Source organism: Myotis davidii, unplaced genomic scaffold, assembly GCF_000327345.1.
Source record: "Myotis davidii unplaced genomic scaffold, ASM32734v1 scaffold128, whole genome shotgun sequence".
Classification (NCBI taxonomy): domain Eukaryota; kingdom Metazoa; phylum Chordata; class Mammalia; order Chiroptera; family Vespertilionidae; genus Myotis; species Myotis davidii.
Genome location: NW_006299719.1, coordinates 3,920,403 through 3,927,666, shown reverse-complemented (window position 1 = coordinate 3,927,666; position 7,264 = coordinate 3,920,403). Strand labels below are relative to the sequence as shown.

At 40.5% G+C, this 7,264-nt stretch overlaps 1 protein-coding gene and 1 long non-coding RNA gene across 2 annotated transcripts in view; both read right to left on the bottom strand.

The window, feature by feature from the left end:
* Positions 1 to 7,264, bottom strand: part of PTGER3 (prostaglandin E receptor 3) — a 109,791-nt gene that overhangs the window by 15,828 nt on the left and 86,699 nt on the right. The gene's annotated exons all lie outside the window — the stretch shown is intronic.
* Positions 4,657 to 7,264, bottom strand: part of LOC107185007 — a 7,652-nt gene continuing 5,044 nt past the window's right edge. The window contains exon 3 of the long non-coding RNA XR_001515919.1: positions 4,657 to 4,738. This is a non-coding gene — a long non-coding RNA (uncharacterized LOC107185007). The remainder of the gene's footprint in view (positions 4,739 to 7,264) is intronic.

Below are 7,264 nucleotides of genomic sequence, written 5' to 3'. Positions count from 1 at the left end.
GGGATTCTGAAATGAGTTTCAAATATGTCATGATTTTCCATCGAGATAGTAGCCAAGATGGGATGAGAGAAAAATAAAAAGGAATCCTGGGATCATGTTGATATCTGCTTTCCCAGGTCCCCGCACAGATGAAGTTTCTGAGGTCTCTCATGTGCAGAATCAGACACTTCTGTCTGATGGTACCGATCCATACACCCTCTAAGCTGGGCTGCGAGCGTGGGCTCTGGGCTCATGCCATCTGTTCTTGAGTCTCAGCTTCGTGTATTCCTTTAATGAATTCGTGCAAGTGGCTCAGTCTCCTTTATTTACCAAACACTTGCCTAGCAGTTACCCTGACCCAGGCCCTGTTTGAAACTCTTCGTACTCTTCTAACAGCCCCCTAACATTGTTCTCATCCCAGTTTACAAATCAGCTTGGTCATAGAGAAAGTAAATTCCCCGAGATAGAGGGTGACAGAGCTAGTGGGAGCGCGCGGTCAGCCCAGGCAGTATGGCCTGGAGTCCAAGCCCTTTACCACCATGCTGAACTGCGGCACACAGCCATTCTTCCCCAGGGCCGCGTGAGGCTTCACTGCGCGGATGCACACAAAACGTCCTACAGTAACAAGCACGCAGCCACAGTCAGTGTGTGGGGTCTGGAATTACCCTGTTGAGGTAAAGCTACACGTCTGCTAGGCCCTGGGTGCCACCGAGCTCTTTCAAACAGTTCATCCAACTGGCCCTGTCCGCACACGTGGACTTCTGCTTTAGTTTTCCCGTTTGCATTTCTGTTTCCAATGGGACGGTGACCCAGGCCTGACCTCCAGTGCACTTGGCTGGGCTTCCGACTGTTTTTGGCCCTGGATTCAGGTGTGCGTGGTCACAAGTCTGATGTTCCAGGTTTAGCTACACTTCCCTTTCACTTGTTGATTTACCCCTGCATGTCCTTGAGCAGGTTTATATTATTCCAGGTGTAACTACACAGGAAGGTTTTCGGTGACCTGAAGTAGCCTGGTAAATTAGAAAAGAAATAAAGTCTAGAGTCCCAGACCCGGGTTTGAATCTCGGCCTCAGCAGTGTGTTCTTGGGAAAGCCAGTGACCATGCTTTGGGACTTGGTTTTCTCATTGGTAATGACAGGAAGAAGAATTTCTATTCTCCGGGTCGTGGTTAGGAATTCAACACGATATCGTATGTGGATGGTGGATAGATCTAGCACTGTGATCAACAATTTCCATTCTCTCACCTTCTAAAAGTAAAGAGGAACTCAAGTCTGGAAAAATAACTTCAGTTAACCTTTGCATCAGACAACACACTCAGGTTCTCATACTGCTATAGACTGGGATTGCTGAGCAATGCTGGGACTCACCAAAGCTGATGGGTCATGCATGGCTTACATCACTTTTGAGTACTTGCAACTAAAATCTTTAGAAACCATTACACTCCATATGTTTGTTCATTTATCTATGTGTATGTGTTCTCAATGTTTATCCTTACAATGCTCTTGTTTGCTGTGTTTTGACAAGATGCCCAGTTGTTTGTGCTTGGGAATCCTAAGAAACAAATTGTTCAAAAGAAGTCCAAGTAAACAAAACATAGCTTAAATGCCACAGAACACAATCATGGATTTCATCAGGGCTGAGAACACGGTGAGAGAAATGGAATCGTAGGGTTTCCCAGTGATGCCTGAGAAAGAGCCTGGGTCACAATTCACTGCTGGCAGGGGGCAGGGGAGGGGGCGTTCAGTAACTGCCGTCATGCAAACCTGAGCAGGAACCTCTGAGCTTAGCTTGTTGCCATTAATCTGAAAATAGCTCCTTACTAATTCACAGTCATTTTTTTGGTGATATTTAAAGAAAGTGGAGAGACAATCTAATCACTGAGGCTGGATACTGGCACAGCTCCATCTGCAATTGGTTTAGTGAGTGTGTCTGACTATTCTTTATGTACTTCATTCTTTGTACAAGATGTTTCTTAATTATGCAGAAACAGATAAACATGCTTTCTTGAAGCTGGCCTTGCATGAACTGAGAAGGAAAAATGATCAGTGGCATCTAATCTGAATTGCAAATACAGTAATTCCTCAAGTTGGTCTACATTCTTTTATAACTAAGATTGTGAGTTCTTGGTTCAAGTGCCAAAAAATTGAGGTGAATAGCCTGATCTTGGTCAAATTAGGTTCTATTGAATGGAATTCATGAAATCTTTGTTATAGTTACTGCATTTTCAGGATGATATTGCAACTATAAGTATTTTATAAAAGTTAAGTTTTCTGTCCATTTCCTTACCAATTTGAAACAGGTGCTTCAGGTTCAAATTTTAAGTCTTCAGTAAAAGTATCAGGAGGGGGTCCTTGTATTTTTTATCATAAAGACATTTCCTCAGAGACTTTTTCAGTCTCTGGACCCAAACAGGGAGACAGGAAGACCAGGGGAAGATAATGAAGCTCATTATGTGATATCCATTCAAACATATTAGTATGAACATATTTTAGTACTAGGAATTCTCTTCTATGAGGGTTCCTCAACTCTCTGGCATTCTTTGCTACAATTCAGCTTTGACTTTAAAGGCTCCTAAGCAAATTGGGGCCAGGAGTGAATTAAAGGAAGGACCAGAGCCCGGATGGAAGCTGGGGTGCTTCTGACAGTCCTGATCTCGTTGTGGGTGGTTCTCCTTCCCAAATGTTCCTTCTAGATCAGTGATGGTGAACCTATGACACGCGTGTCAGAGGTGACATGCGAACTCATCTTTTGGTTGATTTTTTCTTTGTTAAATGCCATTTAAATATATAAAATAAATATCAAAAATATAAGTCTTTGTTTTACTATGGTTGCAAATATCAAAAAATTTCTATATGTGACACGGCACCAGAGTTAAGTTAGGATTTTTCAAAATGCTGACAGGCTGAGCTCAAAAGGTTCGCCATCACTGCTCTAGGTGATCATAAAGAAAAAGAAACAATGAATTAGAGGATGTCTCTCAAAGGCTCTGCTAGTATTAAAAGACATTATTAGAGTTAAGTATTGGAATAGAATCAAATATAGTTTGTGTCTTGTCCACTGAGCTCTTCCATTGTCTCTTCATGTGTGGGGTAAAGCCATTGAGACAAGTTCTTAGTGACGGGGAGGAAGTCTCTCTCTCACACACACACACACACACACACACACACACACACGTGTGTGTATGCATGCCTACCGATAAAGGTACAAATGGTTTGCTTCTTACAAAACACTTGGACAGTTTAAGTCCCCCGGGTTAATGTCTCTTCCCTTAAGCTTGGCATTTCATCATTTTCTATGTACAAAATACAGTTTCACATTCTCCCTGTGCCCTACATTGCTTTCCAATATTGAATGATATGAAAAGTCAAGCAACATTCAGTTAACCCACATCTCTAAGTTGTCCACAGGGATTGAGTACCTCCTCTCAAAGTGCCCCACAACACAGAGCATTCTCAAGACGCTGACTGGGAAGGGAAGAATATTGCAGACAAAAGGAATAGCGAGTTTTCAGATGGAGTCAAGAAAGCAAAGTTGTTCAAAAACATACAGTTCAAGGTAAAGAGGAACGCTGACGTTAGTTAGACAAATGGTACACTAAAGGTCATGATGGATTTTTGGAAGCCTTGCAAAAGAGTCTGGAAAGCAATGAAATGCATCATTAACTGAAAAAAATGTCAAGCACATTTGTACTGAGACTTATTTTACTAAAGAGTTGTGTAGTCATTGATGCATTCCAACCTGGGCTGTTTGGATCAGGTGGTCATTTGTTGAGAGCGGGGCTGGTGACACAGATAATGAAGATCTGGACCCTCCAGAGCAGTGCTGTTTGCACACTTCTATACTGTCAGTAACCATCCGTCACATGCCTACTGAGGACTTGAAATAAGGCTCCTGCAAAGAATGGTAATTGCCTTAAGAGCAGTGGATAGTGAAGGAAAAAACAGAGATAGCTGTGTTGGGGATTAAATGCTAAGAAATATGGCAGAACTCCCAAATACATTGTGCAAATCCAGAGCAATATTACGAAGTCCAGTGCCACAGACACACCAAATCTACAAAGTAAATGTGTCAAAGTTCAGAGGCATATTCCAGCACAATCTGGCAAGAGTTAAGAAGCAGGGCAGGCTTGTAGAAGAGTCAGAAAAAGTCTTTTGGAACTGATTCATTAAAGCAGAGTTGTTTTAGAATCACAAGTTGTACTCCCATAGTTTTATCTTTACTGATCTTAAAGGAGAAACAGACTGAAGTAAACACCCTTTTACCTATAGGGGAATGAACTAACCAAGAGGAAAACAAACTAGAAGATACTTTGAGTGTCTTACTTCTTGTGCATCTACAAGTACTGGCTGTCTACTGGTAAATATTTCCCACCCCCAAATGAGCACCATTTATAAATGAATATGAGTCCAGAACTATAAGGGGAGTATATGTGTGTATGTATCTATATCTATATCTATATCTATGTATATAGATATAGATATAGATATATATATATATTCCAGTTTACATTCAATATTATTTTCAGTATAGTAGTTAAACAATTATGTACTCTACAAAGTGTTCCCCTGATATTTCCAATACCCACCTGACAATACATAGGTATTACACTATTATTGACTATATTTCCAGTGTTGCACTTTAAATCCCTATGACTATTTTGTAACTGCTTCTCAACCCCTTCACCTTTTCACCCAGTCCCCCAACTACCTTCTCCTCTGGCATCCATCAGTCTGTTGTCTGTATTATGAGTCTGTTTCTGCTTTTTTGTTTATATTGTTTTTTAGATTCCACATATAAGTGAAATCATGTGGTATTCGTCTTTCTCTGACTGGCTTATTTCACTTAGCATGATATCTCTAGGTCCATCTGTGTAGTGGCAAATGATAAAATTTTATTTTTTAAGGCCTAGTAATATTTTATTATGTACATGTACCACGGCTTTTTATTTTTATTTTTTTGTTCCATGAATGAGTGAGATCATGTGTTATTTTTCCTTCATTAACTGCCACGGCTTTTTAAATGGCCTTGTCTACTGATGGGCACTTGGGTTGCTTCCATAGCTTTGCTATTATAAATAGCACTGCATAAACAAAGGAGTGCATATATTCTTTCAAATTAGTGTTCTGGGTTTCTTCAGATATATACCCAGAGGTGGAATTGCTGGGTCATAAGGCAGTTCCCTTTTCAATTTTTTGATGATCCTCCATACTGTTTTCCATAATGGCTGCACCAATCTGCATTCTCAATAACAGTGCACAAGGGTTCCCTTTTCTCCACATCCTTGCCAACATTTGTTGTTTGTGGATTTATTGATAAAAGCCATTCTGATGGGTGTGAGGTGATATCTTATTGTGGTTTTAAGTTGCATTTCTATGAGGGGTTCCTTTTAAATGATTACTGGTGTTTTTGCCTGTAGACCTAGACTCTGAAATATTTCAGGCAACTGATCCGGAAGAATTGAGGCAGGCCTGTAGAACTAATTCCTTCTCCTCATTGAGTCATAAGTTCCTCATAAGCAAACTATGAGACTGGGTTTGTTAAACTTTCAGGAGGAAAAGGGAGCACATTCTATCAGTAATCAAGTACTTTCAGACAAAATCAGATAAAAACACATTAGAAAGTCAAATCTGCTAGAGATATATTTTAGAGTGGGATTCTGTTTCACAGAGAGCTAAAACTGATATAAATTTCTTAATCATATCACTTTTAGACATAATACCTGATGATAGATTCCAGCATTTCCTGCTGTTTTTAAATGTATTCTTTTCACTATAACCATAAAACTAAATGTTAACCATCTATTGCATGCTTACTTTCACCTTTGCCCTAATTATAATGTTTCGTATCCTGACTTTTAATCATTGGTTTATGTATTTTATATTTTTATTTTTCACTCATTTTTAAATAATAAGAGAAAGTGGTAAAAAATATTCAAATAATTTTACAACACCATTGCTCAGGATAAATTTAGAAATATTGCAGGACCTATAAGAAGAGATAGTAGAAAACAAGTGTTTTCCAGTTGAATACAAATCCCTAAATCTGGTCTAGGAAAGGTCATGTTAGGGTGTCAGTACATAGTTTACAAAACCACAGATGTGTTAAAAAGCAATATATCAGAGTCACGAGCAACCTCTTCTGTTCTCTGTACTTCAATATATTTTGACTTTTAGTTTAGATTTCTAAGACATTTGTATGTGGCAGGAATTAAGAGACAGAGGGTAGCTAGGCAATCAGGAATTGGGACCTTGGGGGAGGGAAGAAATAAAACCAGGAAACACAACTAGGTGGAGTGACTAAGGCACCTCAACTGGGCGGGAAAGGAAAGGTTCACATGAAGGGCATGAACTTTAAAATCCTATCTAGTAAAGAGGTGATATGCAAATTGACCATCACTCCAACACGCAAGATGGCCACCCCCATGTGGTCAAAGATGGCCAGCAGGGGAGGGCAGTTGGGCGTGATCAGGCCGGTGGGGAGGGCAGTTAGGGACAATCGGGCCAACAGGGGAGGAGTTAGTCATCGATCAGGCTGGCAGGGGAGTGGTTAGGGGGTGATCAGGCAGGCAGGCAGGTGAGTGGTTGGGAGCCAGCAGTCATGGATTGTGAGAGGGATGTCTGAATGCCCATTTAGGCCCGATCCAGGTGGGCCTCTAGTGTATGGATATTGCTAAGACAGGCAGCGTGCAGATAACCAATCAAAACACAGTAAGGCTTATAAACCAATCCCAAGGATGTTGTTAAGGCAGAATTCTTTAAAAAGACCAATCAGGAGCTAGCACAACTGTATCCACTCCCTAAATTAAGAAATGCAGACACAGCCACTTGGCCTGGAGGTCAAATCCCCCCTGGTATTAGCTACAACAATCAAGGCTTAACTAAAAGACTGCGCACAAAGACCACTAGTGGGTGCACCAAGAAAGCATAACAAAATGCGGAGACAAAGAAACAGGACAAAATTGTCAATGGAAGATATAGAGTTCAGAACCATACTTTTAAGGTCTCTCAAGAACTGTCTAGAAGCCACCGATAAAGCTATTGAGATCTTCGAGAAATCTAATGCAACCCTCGATGTTATGATAAAGAACCAACTAGAAATTAAACATACACGGACTGAAATAACGAATATTATACAGACTCCCAACAGCAGACCAGAGGACCGCAAGAATCAAGGCGAAGATTTGAAATGCGAAGAAGCAAAAAACACCCAACCAGAAAAGCAAAATGAAAAAAGAATCCGAAAATATGAAGATAGTGTAAGGAGCCTCTGGGACAGCTTCAAGCGT